Raw genomic sequence first — 9202 nt, 5'->3', positions numbered from 1 at the left:
GAGGGAGACACAAGAGGGAAGAGATATGGGAACATATGTATATGTATAACTGATTCACTTTGTTGTAAAGGAGAAACTAACACACTATTGTAAAACAGTTATACTCCAATAAAGATGTTAAAAAAAAAAAACTTCTTTATCTTTTGGTTTATGTATGTCTCTCTGAATAGACAGGAGCATGGGGAAAATATTTTCTTCAGTTTTATATTCTCACAACTTAGTACAACTATAATCAGTTATTAGGGACTAAATATATAGATTAACTTGTGTGAATGGAGTCACAAAGCTAGAGCCCTCTTTCTGCACTAGTATTATAACGTTGGGAAACACCTAACTCCTCTCTCACTTTATCCAACTATAATATGTGAATAATAATAGTAACCAACATTACAGTGTTCTTACAAGGATACAAGGAGTTAATACATGTAAGTTACAAGAAGTGTGCCTGACACTTAGCAAGTGCTCAGTAAATGTGAGTTTTTATTTCATTCTGCAGAAAAATATAAATAGTAATATAAATAATATAAATTTTGTTCAGTATATGCCTAACTACATTGGAAGGAAAAGCATATGTGCTGTTTTGTTGCTAGGGAAATACAACTTGCACCAACAGACTGATTGAATAAAACATTTTCAGAGATCTTGGGACTAGCACTAACTTTTATGTTGCCAGAAGTAATTGTGATTGAATTTTTCCTCCTCTTGAAGTTTATATTTTTGAAATACTACAAAGACATAACATTTTCTAAAACTTTTCCTTCTCTTTATTTTGGCAATCAAAATCTCCTTAAATAAATGTAAAAGACACAATAGTGTTTCATTATTCTCATGTATGGAAAAGACAGTGTCATTATATCTCTATGGGAAATTATATCAGCTTAAAATATAGTTTTCAGGTATGGGCTTCTTTACTTATCCAAATATAAGCACAATGTGAAAAGCATTTGATTCAAATGGCAAAATTTATCAAGTTCTATTATACTCCTTTTTCAGTTACAAATAACAGAATAACCCACATATATGTAGGGTTGGCAAGAGGATGATTTTTTAGTAATTACAGTCAATTCTTTAGCTATTACTATAGATTTTATTGCCATAAGCTAAACCACACTACCAGTGCACTCTACAAAAGATAGCCACTAGCCACATCTGACTACTTAAATTAAAATTAAACAAAATTTGGGAGACCTTCAAGATGACGGAGGAGTAGGATGTGGAGATAAACTTCCTCCCCACAAATACATCAGAAATACATCTACATGTGGAACAAATCCTACAGAACACCTACTGAATGCTAGCAGAACACCTCAGGCTTCCCAAAAGGCAAGAAACACCCCCACATACCTGGGTAGGGAAAAAGAAAAAAACAGAGACAAAAGAATAGGGACAAGAACTGCATCTCTGGGAGGGAGCTGTGAAGGAGGAAAAGTTTCCACATACTAGGAACCCCTTCACTGGTGCAGTCGGGGGGTGGTGGTGGGGAAGCTTTGGAGCCATGGAGGAGAGCACAGCAATAGGGTGGCAGAGGGCAAAGTGGAGAGATTGCTGCACAGAGGATTGGTGCCCACCAGCACTCACCAGCCTGAGAAGCTTGTCTGCTCACCCGCCGGGGTGGGTGGGGGCTGGGAGCTGAGGCTCAGCTTCCGAGGTCAGATCCCAGGGAAAGGACTAGGATTGGCTGCATGGACACAACCTGAAGGGGGCTAGTGTGACACAGCTAGCCAGGAGGGAGGCCGGAAAAAAGTCTGGAACTGCCTAATAAGCAAGAGACCATTGTTTCTGGGTGCGCAAGGAGAGGGGATTCAGGGCACTGCATAAACGAGCTCCAGAGAGGGGAACGAGCTGCGGTTATCAGAATGGACACCAGAGATGGGCATGAATGCTAAGGCTGCTGCTGCAGGCACCAAGAAGCCTGTGTGCAAACACAGGTCACTATCCACACCTCCCCTCCTGGGATTCTGTGCAGCCCGCCACTGCCAGGGTCCCGTGATCCAGGGACAACTTCCCCAGGAGAACACATAACACACCTCAGGCTGTTGCAACATCAGGCCGGCTTCTGCCTCTGCAGGATTTCCCCACATTCCTTACCCCTCCCTCCCTGAGGCCTGGGTGAGCCAGAGCCCCCAAATCAGCTGCTAATTTATCCCCAACATTTCTGAGTAGAGAAAAGATGCCCTCAGGTGACCTATGTGCAAAGGCAGGGCCAAATCCAAAGCTGAACCCCAGGAGCTGTGTGAACAAAGAAGAGAAAGGGAAATATCTCCCAGCAGCCTAAGGAGCAGTGGATTATATCTCCACAATCAACTGATGTACCCTGCATCTGTGGAATACCTGAATAGACAACAAATCATCCCAAAATTGAGGGGGTGGACTTTGGGAGCAACTGTAGATTTCGGGTTTGCTTTCTGCATCTAATTTGCTTCTGGTTTTAAGTTTATCTTAGTTTAGGATTTAGAGTTTATTATCATTGGTAGATTTATTTATTGATTTGGTTGCTCTCTTCCTCCTTTTCTGTATATATATATATTTTTTTCTCTCTTTTTGTGAGTGTGTATGTGTATGCTTCTTTGTGTGAATTTCTCTGTATAGCTTTGCTTTTACCATTTGTCCTAGGGTTCTGTCTGTCCATTTTTTTTTTTGGTATAGTTTTCAGCCCTTGTTATCATTAGTGGATTTGTTTGTTTGGTTTGGTTGCTCTCTTCTTTCTTTAATTTTTCTTTTTTAAATTGCTTTTTAATTTTTAATATTTTTTTGATTTTATTTTAATAATTTTATTCTTTCTTTCTTTCTTTCTTTCTTTCTTTCTTTCTTTCTTTCTTTCTTTCTTTCTTTCTTTCTTTCTTTCTCCCTTTTCTTCTGAGCTGTGTGGCTGACAGGGTCTTGGTGCGCCAGCTGGATGTCAGGCCAGTGGGAGAGCAGAGTTCAGGAAATTGGTCCGTCAAAGACCTCCCAGCTCCATGTAATATCAAACAGCAAAAGCTCTCCCAGAGATCTCAAGCTCAACACTAAGACCCAGCTCCACTCAATGACGAGCAAGCTACAGTGCCGGACACCCTATGCCAAAAAACTACCAAGATAGGAACACAACCCCACCCATTAGCAGAGAGGCTGCCTAAAATCATAATAAGGTCACAGACACCCAAAAACACACCACCAGGCAGCGTACACAACCCACTGAACCAACCTTAGCCACTGGGGGCAAACACTAAAACAATGGTAAATACGAACCTGCAGCCTGCAAAAAGGAGATCACAAACACAGTAAGTTAAGCAAAATGAGAAGACATAGAAACACACAGCAGATGAAGGAGCAAGGTAAAAACCCACCAAACAAATGAAGAGGAAATAAGCAGTCTACGTGAAAAAGAATTCAGAGTAATGATAGCAAAGAAGATCCAAAATCATGGAAATAGAATGGAGAAAATACAAGAAAAGTTTAACAAAGACCTAGAAGACCTAAAGAGCAAGCAAACAATGATGAACAACAAAATAAATGAAACGAAAAATTCTCTAGAAGGAATCAAGAGCAGAATAACTGACGCAGAAGAATAGATAAGTGACCTGGAAGATAAAATAGTGGAAATGACTACTGCAGAGCAGAATAAAGTAAAAAGAATGAAAAGAAATGAGGGGGTTTAGAGACCTCTGGGATAACATTAAACACACCAACACTCGAATTGTAGGGGTCCCAGAAGAAGAAGAGAAAAAGAAAGGGACTGAGAAAATATTTGAAGAGATTAAAGTTGAAAACATCCCTAATAAAGAAAAGGAAATAGTTAAACAAGTCCAGGAAGCAGAGAGAGTCCTGTACTGGATAAATCCTAAAAGAAACACACCAAGACACATATTAATCAAACTATCAAAAATTAAATACAAAGAAAAAATATTAAAAGCAGCAGAGGAAAAACAACAAATGACATACAAGGGAATCCCCATAAGGTTAAGAGCTGACTTTCAGCAGAAACTCTGCAAGCCAGAAGGGAGTGGAAGGACATATTTTAAGTGATGAAAGGGAAAACCTACAACCAAGATGACTCAATGAGAAAGGATCTCATTCAGATTAGATGGAGAAATTAAAAGCTTTACAGACAAGGAAAGCTAGGAGAATTCAGTACCACCAAACCAGCTTTACAACAAATATTAAAGGAACTTCTCTAGGCAGGAGAGAAAAGAGAAGGAAAAGACCTACAATAACAAACCCAGAACAATTAAGAAAATGGTAATAGGAACATACATATCAATATTTACATTAAATGTAAATGGATTAAATGATCCAACCAAAAGACACAGACTGGCTGAATGGATACAAAAACAAGACCTGTATGTATGCTGTCTACAAGAGACTCACTTCAGATCTAGGGACACATACAGACTGAAAGTGAGTGGATGAAAAAAGATATTCCATGCAAATAGAAATCAGAAGAAAGCTGGAGTAGCAATACTCATATCAGAAAAAGTAGACATTAAAATAAAGACCATTACAAGAGACAAAGAAGGACACTAGATAATGATCAAGGAAACAATCCAAGAAGAAGATACAACAATTGTAAATATTTATGCACCCAACATAGGAGCACCGCAACACATAAGGCAAATGCCAACTGCCAGAAAAGGGGAAAAAAACAGTAACGCAATCCTAGTAGGGGACTTTAACACCCCACTTTCACCAATGGACAGATCATCCAAAATGAAAATAAATAAGAACATACAAGATTTAAATGACACATTGAACAAGATGGAATTAATTGGTATTTTTAGGGCATTCCATCCAAAACCAACACAATACACATTCTTCTCAAGTGCTCATGGAACATTCTCCAGGATAGATCATATCTTGGGTCACAAATTAAGCCCTGGTAAATTTAAGAAAATTAAAATTGTATCAAGAATCTTTTCTGACCAGAACACTATGAGACTAGATATCAATTACAGGAAAAAATCTGTAAAAAATACAAACAAATTGAGGCTAAACAGTCCACTACTAAATAACCAAGAGATCACAGAAGAAATCAAAGAGGAAATCAAAACTACCTAGAAACAAATGACAATGAAACCAAGACAACAAAAATCTTATGGGATGCAGCAAAAGCAGTTCTAAGAGGGAGGTTTATAGCAATACAATCCTACCTCAAGAAACATCTCAAATAAACAACCTAACCTTACACCTAAAGCAATTAGAGAAAGAAGAACAAAAATACCCCAAAGGTAGCAGAAGGACAGAAATCATAAATATCAGATCAGAAAAAAATGAAAAAGAAGTGAAGAAAACAATAGCAAAGATCAATAAAACTAAAAGCTAGTTCTTTGAGAAGATAAACAAAATTGATCAACCATTAACCAGACTCATCAAGAAAAAAACGGAGAAGATTCAAATCAATAGAATTAGAAATGAAAAAGGAGAAGTAACAACTGACACTGCAGAAATACAAAGGATCATGAGAGGTTACTACAAGCAAGTATATGCCCATAAAATGGACAACCTGGGAGAAACTGACAAATTCTTAGAAAAGCACAACCTTCTGAGACTGAACCAGGCAGAAATAGAAAATATAAACAGACCAATCACAAGCACTGAAATTGAAACTGTGATTAAAAATCTTCCAAAAAATAAAACCACGGGACTAGATGGCTTCACAGGTGAATTCTATTAAACATTTAGAGAAGAGGGAACACGCATCCTTCTCAAACTCTTCCAAAATATAGCAGAGAGAGGAACACTCCCAAACTCATTCTATGAGGCCAGCATCACCCTGATACCAAAACCAGAAAAAGACGTCACAAAAAAAGAAAACTACAGGCCAATATCCTTGATAAACATAGATGCAATGCAAAAATCCTCAACAAAATACTAGCAAACAGATTTCAACAGCATATTAAAAGGATCATACACAATGATCAAGTGGGGTTTATCCAAGGACTGCAAGGATTCTTCAATATATACAAGTCAATCAATGTGATAAACCATATTAACAGATGGAAGGAGAAAAACCATATGATCATCTCAATAGATGCAGAAAAAGCTTTTGACACAATTCAACACCCATTTATGATAAATACCCTCCAGAAAGTAGGCATAGATGGAGCTAACTTCAACATAATAAAAACCATAGATGACAAACCCACTGCCAATATCATTCTCAATGGTGAAAAACTGAAACTATTTCCACTAAGATCAGGAACAAGACAAGGTTGTCTACTCTCAACACTATTATTCAACATAGTTTTGGAAGTTTTAGCCACAACAATCAGAGAAGAAAAAGAAATAAAAGGAATCCAAACTGGAAGAGAAGAAGTAAAGCTGTCACTATTTACAGATGACATGATAGTATACATAGAGAATCCTAAAGACGTTACCAGAAAACTACTAGGACTAATCAATGAATTTGGTAAAATAGCAGGATACAAAATTAATACACAGAAATCTCATGTATTCCTATACACTAATGATGAAAAATCTGACAGTGAATTAAGGAAACACTCCCATTTGCCATTGCAACAAAAAGAATAAAATACCTAGGAATAAACTTACCTAAGGAGACAAAAGACCTCTATGCAGAAAACTATAAGACACTGATGAAAGAAATTGAACATGACACAAATAGATGGAGAGATATACCATGATCTTGGATTGGATGAATCAACATTGTGAAAATGACTATACAACCCAAAGCAATCTACAGATTCAATGCAATCCATATAAAACTACCAATGGAATTTTTCACAGAACTAGAACAATAAATGTTACAATGTGTATGTAAACACAAAAGACCCCGAATAGCCAAAGCAATATTGAGAAAGAAAAATGGAGCTGGAGGAATCAGGCTCCCAGACTTCAGACTATACCACAAAGCTACAGTAATCAAGACAGTATGGTATGGGCACAAAAACAGAAGTATAGATCAATGGAACAGAATAGAAAGTCCAGAGATAAACCCACGCACAAGATAAACCCATGCACATATAGTCATCTTATTTTTGATAAAGGAGGTAAGAATATATAATGGAGAAAAGACAGCCTCTTTAAAAAGTGGTGCTGGGAGGTCTTCCCTGGTGGTGCAGTGGTTGAGATTCCTCCTGCCGATGCAGGGGACGCGGGTTTGTGCCCTGGTCGGGGAGGATCCCACATGCCGCAGAGTGGCTGGGCCCATGAGCCATGGCTGCTGAGCTTGTGTGTCAGGAGCCTGTGCTCCTCAATGGGAGAGGCCACAGCAGTGAGAGGCCTGCACACCGCAAAAAAAAAAAAAAAAAGTGGTGCTAGGAAAACTGGACAGCTACTTGTAAAAAATGAAATTAGAACACCACCAAAAACAATACACAAAAATAAACTCAAAATGGAGTAAAGACCTAAATGTAAGGCCAGACACTATCAAATTCTTAGAGGAAAACATAGGCAGAACACTCTATTACATAAATCACGAGATCCTTTTTGAGCCACCTCCTAGAGAAATGGAAATAAAAACAAAAATAAACAAATGTCACCTAATGAAACTTAAAAGCTTTTGCACAGGAGGAACCAAGATGGCAGAGTAGAAGGACATGCTCTCACTCCCTCTTGCGAGAACACCAGAATCACAATTAGCTGCTGGACAATCATTGACAGGAAGACACTGGAACTCACAAAAAAAGATACCCAACATCCAAAACAAATGTCACCTAATGAAACTTAAAAGCTTTTGCACAGGAGGAACCAAGATGGCAGAGTAGAAGGACATGCTCTCACTCCCTCTTGCGAGAACACCAGAATCACAATTAGCTGCTGGACAATCATTGACAGGAAGACACTGGAACTCACAAAAAAAGATACCCGACATCCAAAGACAAAGGAGAAGCCACAGTGAGATGGTAGGAGGGGCGCAATCACAGTAAAATCAAATCTCATAATTGGTGGGTGGGTGACTCACAGACTGGCAAACACTTATACCACAGAAGTCCACCCATTGGAGTGAAGGATCTGAGCCCCATGTCAGGCTTCCCAACCTGGGGGTCCAGCAACGGGAGGAGGAATTCCTAGAGAATTAAACTTTGAAGCCTAGTGGGGATTGATTGCAGGACTTCAACATGACTGGGGGTAACAGAGACTCCACTCTGTTACACACACAAAGTAGTGTGTGCATTGGGACCCAGGGGAAGGAGCAGTGACCCCAGGGGAGAGTGAACCAGACCTACCTGCTAGTGTTGGAGGGTTTCCTGCAGAGGAGGGTGGTGACTCTGTTTCACCATTGAGACAATGAAACTGGCAGCAGAAGTTCTGGGAAGTACTCCTTGGGGTAAGCCCTCCTAGAGTCTGTCATTAGCCCCACCAAAGAGCCCAGGTAGGCTCCAGTGTTGGGAGCCTCAGGCCAAACAACCAGCAAGGAGGGAACCCAGCCCCACCCATCAACAGTCAAGTGGATTAAAATTTACTGAGCTCTGCCCACCAGAGCAGCAGTCAGCTCTACTCATCTCTAGTCCCTCCCATCAAGCCTCTTAGATAGCCGCATCCACAGAGGGCAGACAGCAGAAGCAAGAAGAAATAGAATCCTGCCGCCTGTGGAACAAAAACCACATTCACAGAAAGATAGACAAGATGAAAAGGCAGAGGGCTATATACCAGATGAAAGAACAAGATAAAACCCCAGAAAAACAACTAAATGAAGTGGAGAAGGACAACCTTCTAGAAAAAGAATTCAGAATAATGATAGTGAGGATGATCCAGGACCTCAGAAAAAGAATGGAGGCAAAGATTGAGAAGATGCAAGAAATGTTTAACAAAGACCTAGAAGAATTAAAGAACAAACAAACAGAGATGAACAACACAATAATTGAAATGAAAACTACACTAGAAGGAATCAATAGCAGAATAACTGAGGCAGAAGAATGGATAAGTGACCTCAAAGACAGAATGGTGGAATTCACGGCTGTGGAACAGACTAAAGAAAAAAGAATGAAAAGAAATGAAGACAGCCTAAGAGACCTCAGGGACAACACTAAATGCAACAACATTCGCATTATAGGGGTCATAGAAGGAGAAGAGAGAGAGAAAGGACCTGAGAAAATATTTGAAGAGATTATAGTCGAAAACTTCCCTAACATGGGAAAGTAAATAGCCACCCAAGTCCAGGAAGCACAGCGAGTCCCATATAGGATAAACCCAAGGAGAAACACACCGAGACACATAATAATCAAATTGTCAAAAATTAAAGACAAAGAAAAATTATTGAAAG

This window comes from Physeter macrocephalus, chromosome 11 (assembly GCF_002837175.3).
Source record: "Physeter macrocephalus isolate SW-GA chromosome 11, ASM283717v5, whole genome shotgun sequence".
Lineage (NCBI taxonomy): Eukaryota > Metazoa > Chordata > Mammalia > Artiodactyla > Physeteridae > Physeter > Physeter macrocephalus.
This window is presented reverse-complemented; position numbering follows the sequence as displayed.